Source organism: Budorcas taxicolor, chromosome 18, assembly GCF_023091745.1.
Source record: "Budorcas taxicolor isolate Tak-1 chromosome 18, Takin1.1, whole genome shotgun sequence".
In the NCBI taxonomy this organism is placed as follows: Eukaryota; Metazoa; Chordata; class Mammalia; order Artiodactyla; family Bovidae; genus Budorcas; species Budorcas taxicolor.
In genome coordinates, this window is record NC_068927.1 from 11,024,375 (window position 1) to 11,036,875 (window position 12,501).

A 12,501-nucleotide genomic window follows, 5' to 3' on the forward strand; every position below is an offset into this window, starting at 1 on the left:
TCATGAGTGAACTTGAGTTGCAGCTCTGTCACTTACCATCTGTATGAGCCTGGGAAGTAGTTTGCCTTCTCTGACTCATACCCTTCTCACAGGCTGTGTCAAGGGTAAGATCACTAACATGTATTGATTCTTCAGTAAGATGAGCCAAGTGTTTAAAATCCGGTGCATCAGCTGAAGAAACTGAGCCACAGAGAGGTTAAGTAAGATGCTTGACGTTCTCTAGTACATTGGTGAACACTGGAGCTAGGATTAAAAACCAGGTGGTTTGGCTTCTCAGCCAATGACCTTAACTCGTACACCTCACAGCCTCCTGGAGGCCTGCTAAGAAAGCTCCCAGCACAGGGCCAGATACACTGTGACCCTCTCAGCATCAGTGCATTCCTTCTTTGCTTGAATGCATGCTGAAGGAAATATCGTTTAGCTTGTTCCTGGACTAGATTCCATTTGAGACATATACTGTTGGCTGTTTTCTGTGAATGGATGGAGGTGTGAAGAGAGGAATAGGAAAGGGTAATATTTATGCCATGTGCCTTTGCAAGAGTATCAAAACCTGTGTACAGAAAAGCCTAGCATGGAGCTGGTGCTCACTGAACGGGAGCCCTTGATTATTTTTAATAAGCGGTCATGCTTATGGGGAGTCTCAGGAAAATGGGAGGCACAAAAGGACCAGATGGACATAGTGGCAAATTTACTAATACACAAACAGCCCACAGCCAGGGACCTTCTTTTCACATAAGAATCTATTTGGTTTTGGAAGCGCCAGTTTTAACTGAATGAGGAGGTTAAATCCATACTCTGTGTTCTAGTTTCATTGTGCCTTGATGGGATGACTATGAAGTTGGTTTTCATACCAGAGTAAACACCCGGTAATTAAAGGTATAATGAGACATGGGGGAACTGTCTTGGGAAAGAACTGGTGAGGAAGCTTCATTCTGCCCTTTCTCTGCCAGGGAAGAGGTAGGGGTTCCACTCCCTGCTGTAGTGCAGATAGAGGACTAAGTGTCCTAGCACTTTGCACAGAACTAAAGCCCTGGAAATTCTGGCTGAACCCTGAGACTCAGTTACCGAGCTCCAAGTCACTTTCTGCTATGTGCCAGATACTGTGCTTTTCACAGACATCCAGTTTACCTTTCTCAGAAAACGGATGAAACCAAGGTTCTTACACCTACTGTACAGATGAGGAAGTTGAAGATCAGCCTAGTGAGACCTGAGGTCAGTCCAAATGTGGCAGAACTGACCATCAAAAAGACGTAACGGTGCGGAGATGTGGTATCCAGATGGTTCCCAGGCTTTTATGTTCCATAACTCCACTGTATGTTCTTTGTGAACAGTGTCCCCTAGAGTTGGGCAATTTGAGGAGCCCTGTGTGGGATGAGCTGAAACATGAAGTAGATGCAACAGGCCTTGTCTTTCCTGACAGTTTTGTACTCCAGTCCATAATATATCTATGTGGCTTGACTAATGGTACGTAACAAATTACTCTAAGACTTAGTGGCTTAAAATTGCAAAATTTATTGTCTCAAAGCTTCTGTATGCCAGAAACCAGATGAGGAAACTGAGGTACAGAGAAGTTGCCCAACATCACATAGCTGGTTGGTGCTTAGGTTGGTGTTCTGGCTACATAAAGGCTGCAGTCATCTCCAGGTTCTACTGGGCATGGGTTCCCTTGCAAGCTTATTTATGAGGTTAGTGGCAGGATCCTGTCCTTGAGGCCACCAGGACCTTACCTCCTTCTTGGCTCTTGGCTGGGTGAAGCCTTCGGTTCCTTGCCATATGGACTTCTCTGTAGATCAATTCGCAACATGGCAGCATGCTTTTCCAGAGTGAACAAGTGAGAAGAAACAAAGATCCAAAAGGCCAACAAGGCAGAAATCATAGTCTTCAGCAACGTAATCACGGAGGAGGTATCCCACCCCCATTGCCATATTCTATTAATTAGAAGCAAGTCACTAAGTCCATTCCATGCTTAACAGGAGGGGTTACCCAAGAGCATGCATGCAGGATGGCAGGGATCTCTGAAAGTTGGGTATTGCCTACCACACCATCTGTGATTCAGTTCAGTTCAGTTCAGTCGCTCAGCCGTGTCCGACTCTTTGCGACCCCATGAATCGCAGCACGCCAGGCCTCCCTGTCCATCACCAACTCCTGGAGTTCACTCAGACTCATATCCATCGAGTCAGTGATGCCATCCAGCCATCTCACCCTCTGTCATCCCCTTCTTCTCCTGCCCCCAATCCCTCCCAGCATCAGGGTCTTTTCCAATGAGCCAACTCTTCGCATGAGATGGCCAAAGTACTGGAGTTTCAGCTTTAGCATCATTCTATCTGTGATTACTTGAATGCAAAATAATGCTTCAAATTACTTATACTGAGTAAAATTGTCTTTCCAGATATACTTGCTCGTCTGGAGAAGTCATGCACACGCTTGTACCTGCCTACATACTCTTCATAGCATAAAGCATCCCATTCTGCAAAGCCCAGGATAGCCGTCAAGCTTTACCGGTCTAGACATATTAAGTCTCTTTTGATAACTTTCTATCCAGCTGCTTTGATCCATGATGCTAAAGCCAGGAGAGCTGCTAAGTTCTGAGTGATGGAGCATTGCCATGTAGCTGCCATGTCCTTTCTACATAGTACGTGCTGGCCTTTAAAGCAGTCTCCCTGGAGTGGAAGACTTTCTGCTTTCTCATGATGCAGACTTTGCCTCAGACCCCATTGCAGCTCCTCTTTGGGAATGGCCTTTGGAGTCCCACCAAAACAAAACAAAAATCTGCCCCCTTTCTTTAAGATGTGATCACCAGGAAGTATTTATTACCTATGGTTGTCTGGGAGGCATCCCCTTGCTTATTTATTATTCCATTTTCTTCCTAGAACTAATAGTTTTGATCTCAGCCCTAACCAGAGCCCTAGTATAACAGCTTTATGCTTTGGGCACATAGGCAATAGGAACTGGTATTTAATCATTCCCAAATTTAAGACATGGCAAAGACTACCACCTCCCTTCCTATCTTTCAATAGGGGACTTAAAATGTTAGATTGACTGTCTCGGGGACTGACATCCTAGATTGTGAATCCTGGGATAGTTTTAAATAAAAGTGTATGTATGAGAAAAGAGAATGATCAGGAATCCACCCTGAGGATTGCTGGGTATGTTCATAAATCTCAGATGGAAATATTGAGATCCCAGAGAGTGAGGAAAGGTGCTGGGCTTTGTAGCAGAAATGAAAGAAAGGCTTGAAGTGTAAAGATTGGGGAGGGAGGAGGATAAAGCTTGAGTAATCAGCCTATTAGAAGTTACTTTTTTAATGGAATAAATATGTAAAGATGCCATGTGCTAAGTTGCATTCTAAGCACTTGAAACATTTACCCCTAGGAGGAAAGTGTAAGTTGCCCCATTTTACAGATGAAGAAACTGAGGGACCGAGAAATTGAGCACTTGCCCAATGTCACACAGCTGGTAGGAAGCAGTCCATCTTAAGAACCTATGTCTCTACCATTGCGCTTTGCTGCCTCCCAGAACCATCCACCCAGAACAGAGCAGAGGCTGCTCCAGGAATTCCTGTGCAGAGCTCAGGGGTCCCTGTGAAATCAGGTTGCTCGCACAGCAGGGCTTATTCTCCAGGGTTCTGGAGAAATGATTGCTTACCTGAGGCAAAAGGAATTTAAAGTAGGTTGTGCAGAAGAGAGGGCTTGGGAGTGGATGTAGAAGGGTGGTCAGTGGTTCCAAAGAGCAGGGCTGTAGGAGGCAGGAAGGAAGCCAGAAAAAATGGGAAATGAAGATTTAAACTCACCTAAGAATTTCCCCATAACCAATCAGCTCTACTTTGGGAATTTCCCCGGGTACCACCCTCTCCCACTGGAACCAGATAGCTGGAGTTGTTCAGACTGGGGAAAGTGAGCCGGGGTGCCTGTGTGAGTGTGTGCTTACTCTCACATTTTTTGTGTGTAGCAGATGGTGGCAGGAGGATACTGGGGGAGGTTAAGTGCAGACAAGAGAAAGGAGGAGGGTCATGTCTGGTCACACACACGTACCTTTGACAGCGAATCGATCTGTCCCCCAAAGAGCCAGGTACATCTGTACATGTGTATTATGTCAGCGGCACCTTTCCCAGACAGGTGCACTTCCGGGGACACAGTCTTGTGCCAAGAGCAGATTCCTTTTGCCCAGGATTTCAGGTGCATAGGTGATTGACATAAACAAAGTGAAAACTTGGTTTAAATCAAACGAGTTTTGCAACACATCTAATGACACAATCTCTTGTTCCCTTTGCATTTGTAGCACCTGGGGGAGGGGAGGCTAGTACTATACATTTAAGAGGAAGACCACAGGCGTATTTACAGACCCAAGTGGTTGCAACAGAATTGGTTTATTAGAAAGTGCTGTCTTCACTTCCCCTGCAAAAATTCAAGGAAGGACCTGGGGATTCAAGGAGGTGGAGGAGCCCTCTCATTGCCAGTCCTTCATGTGCTGTCTGATAAGGGTGTAGCCAGCAGGCTAGAAACAACTGCAGGGGAGCAAGGGATATAAATATTCAGTCGTGACAGTCCCCAAAGGATAAATGACCGCAGCCTGTGCAACGTGCCTTCTGCTCATTTTAAACTGACTCTTCCACACCCGAGCTGACATATTAGTAAATTGATTCCAGGTGATGCTGACATTTTGTAATTATCACTATCTATAATTTTCATCTTATTCCATTGAATATTTTGATCATTTAAAATAGAGTAGCATACCTAATAGTGGTCATTAGTTTAGCTCAAGGGAAAATTCATGGTTTAATAAACTCACTCTAGAAATAACTTACTAAAATTACAATTGGCATGATTACCTTCCTATTTTTTTCATAAAAAAATAAAGCAGACTAATTTTATCCAAGCTGACAGCTTTTCTCTTTCAAACTGGCTCATTGTTCTATTGTTTTCTCAGAGGAAGGAAAGACATCTATAACACAGTAGTAGTAATAAAAAACGTAATAACCGAACACACAAAAACAAGGGTTATGTTTCATCCTATGTTTGGCAGGAGCTGAATACTATACATTCTCTTATTTTCTGACTCACTGTGGACTGGAGCGAGGAGAGCCCTGTGGCTTTGAAACAAGGTCATGTTTGGGGGAGTCGGGAGTCAGAACTCTGTCCTGCTTGTCTGAAGGGGCCACTTTGTGAGGATAGACTGGGCAGGCGGTGGTCTGGGCTTGACTCCCTTTCTTCCCTCAGTGTTGGTTTCTGTTTTAAAGGCATCTTCTGCAGCCCGCCTCTAAGTTCTTTTCAGGTATCATTTCTGAATGATAAAAGGGCCAGTTTTAACATGTAGGCAATTATTTTTTAAAAGGTGATGGGTCAGCTTTGACTATGGCCAGGCAGTGCTGTTAAGGGCTACCACAGGGAAGCTTTTTACCAGTTCGCCAATAGGTGGAAAATTGGAGTATTCCCCATATTTCTTCAACTCTGGGGAACACAGTCCCCAAAGGGCCTGCCTATTGTTACACTTGCTGGCAGTTTGGGGTTTGTGAGTTTATTTAAGGGATTAATGGTTGGAGCTTATTTTAGTGGAAGTAAGCAATGTTGTTGGTATACATATTGGCGCCCTGATGGTTGAGGTCATTCTTCATTTATTCATCTAGCTACCCACTCACCCTCACTCATCAAGCATCTGGTCATCCTGTATCCATCCACCCATCGATTAATCTGTCATCTATCCATCCATTTATCCATCCATCCCATCCACCCACCAACCCATTTACCCACCTGTTTAACTATAAATCCATTTATCCATTCATCCTTTCATGCATCTACCCACTCAACTACCCTCTCATGCATAAAGATAATCTTATCCATCCATCCAACCACCCACCCTTAAAAAATAATTTAGCAAACATTTATCAGACCTCTAGGCTTTGGTAATAGAAACACTTAAGTCACAGTTCTGTCCTGAAGGAGCTTATCATATCAACAAAAAATTACATAGTAGAATGCCGAGCTCTACTATAGGGAACTATGCCATGTGGCTGTGGGAATTCTCCAAGAAGGACCGGCTTGCTTTGAATGATCCAAAAATGATGTCCATTTGCAAACCATAATGTTACACATGGTAAATATGGGAGTTAATACTGGGTGGGAAGAATGACAACAGGACATTGAGCAGTGGATGACTGTCCAGGCCCTAAGTTCTCTCTGCATATCAGTTTGCTGTTCAGTGGAACCACTCGTATTCAGATAGGGACACTGCCAGGAAGCAGAAAGTATTGGGGTATTATTAAGGCATCAGGCAGGTGAAGGAAACTGAAGAAAGGCCCTCAAAAAGCCAAACAAAAGAACTAGGATTCAGGATGGGCATCTGGTTCTGAATGAAGGGAAGGAGAAAAGAAGAAACTAATGGAGGAATGAAGAGATAAATGAACTATATTTGTGGATAAATACATCTTTGGTTACAGACCAAATTGCAAACTCATATTCAGTCAACATAGACACTGAATATAACTTTGATGACATCTTTGACCAAAACCAAGCCAATAACAACAACATCAGCTCCATCACAAAGCACAGGCAGCAGCCGGCCTTCTCTCTGCTTTGCTCCTGCTGTTGGTGAGCCTGCAGGAATCCTCACAGGCACAAACTGCCTTTCAGATCCAACTGCCTGGCACTCAGTTCTGCAAAGAGGCCTGGGCGAAGCCTTTATGACTTTCCCAGAGGCCTCTGGTCTCTGTTGAAACACAGCAGCTGTTACCAGGGGCAACTCCACTTCCCAAACAAGAACATGGGCTTTGTGGAGCTTTCCCAGGTGCTGTGGGCCCAGCATTGCCAAAAATGCCCGAGACTCTCACAGTCTCCTCCCCGCCATGAAGCTTAGATAGACTGGAAGCAAATTCTTGTTGACAACAGGTGTGGCTCAATGTGAGAAAATGTTCCATTCCGTTATTGCAGGGCTGGCACCAAGGGGCATTTCCTGGGGAAGAAACAGGCTTCCAGGAGCATGCGCGATCCATACCCAGAGCAGAAAAGAGCTCACTTCCTCCCTTTCAGGGCCGAAGGCCTCACCACTGGATGAGCAGGTGCTCCTCATACATACAGAGGTTTCCATAGCCAAAGGAAGGCTGGGCGGGGAGGTGCGGGCTTCCCGGCCAGGAAACTCCAACCAGCTGACTGACTAGGCTCTTTGTGCTGGTGGGAAACCGGCTGCATTGTCATTAACTCAGCTAGATTAACTTGCTCGGCAGAATCTGACAAAGCTTGAGACAGAGATTGGGCTCTGAGGGCACAGAGAGGCAACCTCTAGGAGGTGGGGGTCCAGCCCTGAGACTACTCGACAGAAACCCCAAGGACATTAGAGAACTTTTATTCATTTGAAAAATCTGGCTAGTGATTCCTTCTATCCCTGACCTGTCTTAGGGGCAAAAATAAATCTGCACTGAGCTAAATAGAATTGGTTGCTATGTGATATTCTAATTTCAGTGAGAAAACTGTTCAATTTTCTACTTCTTTGAGATGGCCTCTCCTTCTGATTGCAAGGGGTCATCCATACCAGGGTTTTATGTGCAATTACTAGGGCGACAAGTAAGGATAGAGAGAAACAGAAGAGGCAATGACAGCTCTCTTATAAGAAACACTAGTAATCAGAGTATTCTTAGTTATTAAGGATTAAGTCCATGGAGGGAAACAGTTAAATGGATATAGAAAATTTTTGTTAAATACTGATTTTTCTTCATAATATTATACTTTGTCAGAAACTCAATTTGCTTTTTCCTTCTCTCTCCTCGGGCTCCACATATACGTTCACATGGAGCTGTGAGTGTGTATGTGAGGAAGGTAACCATTTTTCACTCATTTCCAAGACCTAGAATCCTATGTATTGGTATCCTAATGTATTAGGGTGGGCAAAGATGGTACAGGATCAGATTGACCTTGAAAGTTCAGTGGTTTAACAGCACAGACTTCATTTCCTACTCATGCAGCAGTTCTGGGCCAGCAGTTGAGGTCTGAGAGTCTCTTCCATGAGGTCATTCAGGAACCCAGGCCAATAGGCGGCTCAGCCATTTTCCATATATCAACATCCCAGTCCACCAGAGTGAGGGACTGTCACAGCTGCTCATAGGGAGGTTTTTATGACCTGCAGCTCAAAATGGCACGCAGCCACCCCTCGTGGTCACATGACCACCTACCTGCAAGGGAGGTTGGGAAATGTAGTCCAGCTGAAAGGAAAGGAGCACTGATTAGGGTGGATAGCTAGTGGTCTCCTCCACACACAGCTTTCATCATTGTTGTTTGATCCCCTCACTTACTGCAGGCTTGCTGTGAACACTGCATTGTGATAGGAGCTGAGGATATAGGGAAGGATGAAAAAAGTGCTAATGACTAACTGTAAAAGTCAAAAATGACAATTTTGATAAGGGCTACATGGGAAAGCTACAGGGAAGCATGACAGCTGGTAACTATCTCTAGGGTGAAGGGGAAAGAGGAAGATTTCTGAGAAGTGACCTTCGCACTGCAGACAGGAAGACAGAAAGACAGCCAGGCTAGAGCACGTGGAAGAGCGTTTTCAGAAGAGGAACAGCAAGTGAAGAGCCCTGAGGCAGAAAAGAAGTTAGAACATTTTAGACCCCTCCAAGACGGCAGTGGGGGCTTATGCACATTGAATAAGCCATAGATAAATCTGAATGAAGCAGGAGATATGGGTGGGGGTGAGGCTGTAGAGGCCTTCATGGGCTGAGTCAGAGAATAAGGGCTTCTTTTTCAGAGCAACGGGGAGCTCCTTGTTGGTTTAAGAAAACCTTCGGTATGATTAATTATGGTTTTTAAAAATGTGTTCTGTTTAATGGAGCCAGAATAAGGAGGCTATTGTAGTCTTTCAGGAGAGCGACGGGGTACTTGGTGTAAGGGGCTGATAGGGGAGACAAAGAGAAGTGGGATGGGTTAGAGGAGTATGTAGGAAGGAGAAGAGACAGGACTCATGTCTATAACAAGTCAGGAGGCAGGCCTGCGGTCCCAGGTAGGCAGGCTTGGGTTGGCACTTGGGTCATTTGATAGTGAGACAGCTTAGACATAACCAGTCTATCCTTTCTCTCTGTAGTTTTACCAGTTTCTTGACTTCAGGCCTATTTAATAAAAGTCAGCTCTTTAAAAATGGATATTTGGTGGAGCTCAAATTCCCCCTCACTCTGCACTTCTGTGGACTTTGATTAGTATTCATGGTAGAGTGGTACACCTGATGTCCTCAGCAGGCAGTTCCAACACCAGTGGAGAGAGGTGCAAGATAAATCACTCCAAGTAAATGACTAATTAATCATGCTCTTGATTTTAATAACATATACTGTCTTGGCTCAAGATTCAGCTGTCTATAATCTTGCATTCTATTCTAAAATTTTGGTAATCAGTAAAGCCACCCATGGATTCCTGATTGATAATGGCTTCTTTCCTTCTGTTAAAACAGTTCAGGATCAAGGCATATTCTCACAACTGTATGAAGAGGAATGAAAGGAGAATATTTTTGTGTGTGTATGTGTGTATTTATCTAAAAAAAATCCTAGATATTTCAGGATAATCTGTGGGACAAATTTGACACTCTCACATTGAAAATGTGTAAACTCATTCTGGAAACATCTGTGCCAGAGGGCTAGCTTGCTATGTATCTGTGCTCCTTCAAATCAGAAAACTGTTATTTTCAAGGGTAGCTGGACAAGTATGGTGAATGCTTAAGCAGTAAAACATGCCTCACTTGTGCGTGGCCTCCAAACCTTGTACATCCATAGTCCTAGGCAGCATTTGAAGATTCAAAATTTCGAGTGAGTCACGGGTCCACTTATTCAGAAGAGAGTGCTCCATAAAATAAAATACAACTCACTTGCAAAGAGTTTCTTTATCTCACTTGGCAAAATGAACCCATGGTCTTATTACTAAAGATAGTTCTCCATTGAGCTGGTCTCAGGCAGGGCAAGGTAAGTATCTGGGCAAGGCAAATATCTGGGCCAGGTAAATATTTGGGCAATTATACCCAGAATTCTTCTGGAAAAAGAGTCCCAAACTTTTAAAATGACTTCTTTGCCTTACTCATTTGTATAGGTGGACATGGCCAATTTACTGGTATCAACATATACACTGTGAAAAAAAAAACTCAAAAGGACAGCAGAGCATATATCCTGGGGCGGGGCGAGGGGGGTGGGCAGGGCAGGTAAACAGAAAGCCTGTCCCGTTTGACTCATTACATTATTTGAAGGAAATTGCCATCGCGAAGGTGTGATGGCATGGGGCTGATATCTGATGATGCTAGAAAGAAATATACTGACAGTGCAAAGACTTTAATCATATATGTATCTGTGCTGTGAGCTTTATCCTGTGAACCAACCAAAAATGTTTTCAGTTCAGTTCAGTCATTCAGTCGTGTCCAACTCTTGGCGACCCCATGGACTGCAGCATGCCAGGCTTCTGTGAGCTTGCTCAAACTCATGTCCATCGAAGTGGTGATGCCATCCAGTCATCTCATCCTCTGTCGTCCCTTTCTCCTCCTGCCTTCAATCTTTCCTAGCATCAGGGTCTTTTCTAATGAGTCAGTTCTTAGCATCAAGTGGCCAAAGTATTGGAGTTTCAGCTTCAACATCAGTCCTTCCAATCAGTATTCAGGACTGATTTCCTTTAGGTTTGAATGGTCCCTTGCAGTCCAAGGGACTCTCAAGTGTCTTCTCCAACACCATAGTTCAAAAACATCAGTTCTTCAGTGCTCAGCTTTTTTCATAGTCCAGCTCTCACATCTATACATGACTACTGAAAAAACCATAGCTTTGACCAGATGGACCTTTGTTGGCAAAGTAATGTCTCTGCTTTTTAATATGCTGTCTAGGTTGGTCATAACTTTTCTTCCAAGGAGCAAGCGTCTTAATTTCATGGCTGCAGTCACCATCTGCAGTGATTTTGGAGCCCAGAAAAATAAAGTCTGTCATTGTTTCCATTGTTTCCCCATCTATTTGCCATGAAGTGATGGGACCAGATGCCATGATCTTAGTTTTCTGAATGCTGAGTTTTAAGCCAACTTTTTCACTCTCCTCTTTCAGTTTCATCAAGAAGCTCTTTAGTTCTTCACTTTCTGCCATAAGGGTGGTGTCATCTGTCTATCTGAGGTTACTGATGTTTCTCCCAGCAATCTTGATTCCAGCTTGTGCTTCATCCAGCCTGGCATTTCACATGATGTACTCTGCATATAAGTTAAATAAGCAGGATGACAATATACAGCCTTGACGTACTCTTTTCCCAATTTAGGTGCTATTTACTGAGCAGTTACTATATGTTAGACATGTGGATCACCTCACTCAATCCTCAATAATAACCTTAGAAGTATAAATTATTACCTAAATTGGTTAGAGAGATCTGTAGCCCAGAGAGGTTAAGAGGTTTCTACAGGGTTTCATAGCCAGTAGGGGAAGCAGGGCCAAATCCTGAGTCAGGCTTCAAGAAGATGACTAGTTCATCATGCCCTTGATTCTAATAACATACACCATCTGGCTTGAGACTGTCTGTCCCCAGTGTTACAGTGTATTCTAGAAATGTGATAAAGCTGCCAATGGATCCTCAATTGATAACAATTTCTCATCTTTTTCTTAGAACAGTTAGGAGTCAAAGTCTATTCCAGTGACTATATGGAGGCCACTGGAGGGAGGAGGCATGTGTGTGTGTGTGTGTTAATCTCAAAAGCCATTACTGATGCTTCAGGATAACCTGAAAATTTAAATCTGAAAATCCAAAACCTGACCGGTAATCCCAGTGTTTAACCTAGATCACAATAAATAGGAGAATGGGGTAATCTTATTCCCTGAAGTGTTCCACTGCTACATACAATTCATGAGATGTAAAATCTTCTCCAAGAAGTACCCTGTTTGAATAATAAGTCAGTGCTCTCTGGAAACTATACCAGACCAAATACAACCTGGCATGTAAAAAGGGAGAAACGCGTGTTCAGGAGATTAGGAAGCTGCATCTAGGATCCAAGTGTCTCTTTTCGAAATGGGAGAGGAGAGAGGTGTGTCCTCTGCACACGTCTTCCAGACTTTGTTCCCAAACCCTGCAGCCTTGGCTGGCCTGAACCAGTCCTCTCCAAGCAGCAGGGCAAGCGCATTGCTGCCCTTTACATCTGCCCACACTTTCAGTGGGTACCTGAGAGATAGCCAAGCCCTCCCAGTGTGAGTCCGAGTGACCCTCGTAAGGAGGACTCTGTTTCCCTCACCAGGTACCTCAGCCTCTGCACGCACCTGGCCCTCCTGAGCATCCCTCTAAGAACCTTCCTGCTCAAGTTCACAATCACTCTCTTTAACTCCCAGCTTAGGGAATCAGACTGAATTAGTTCTTTGTGTTATTAACCAGAGGAGCACTTACATTTTCTGACATCTCTAATCTTGGAGCTCAGGGAATAGCAGAGAATTTGCATGAAATTACCCCTCGTTCTATCTATAGGCTTAGCTGCCAGCGTTTGCGAATTTGGCAGAAGCCAGCAGATCTCACAGTTAATGTCTTCCTCTCC

At 44.1% G+C, this 12,501-nt stretch overlaps 1 protein-coding gene across 1 annotated transcript in view; it reads left to right on the forward strand.

Annotated features, from left to right (window-relative positions):
- Positions 1 to 12,501, forward strand: part of CDH13 (cadherin 13) — a 1,024,384-nt gene that overhangs the window by 132,191 nt on the left and 879,692 nt on the right. The gene's annotated exons all lie outside the window — the stretch shown is intronic.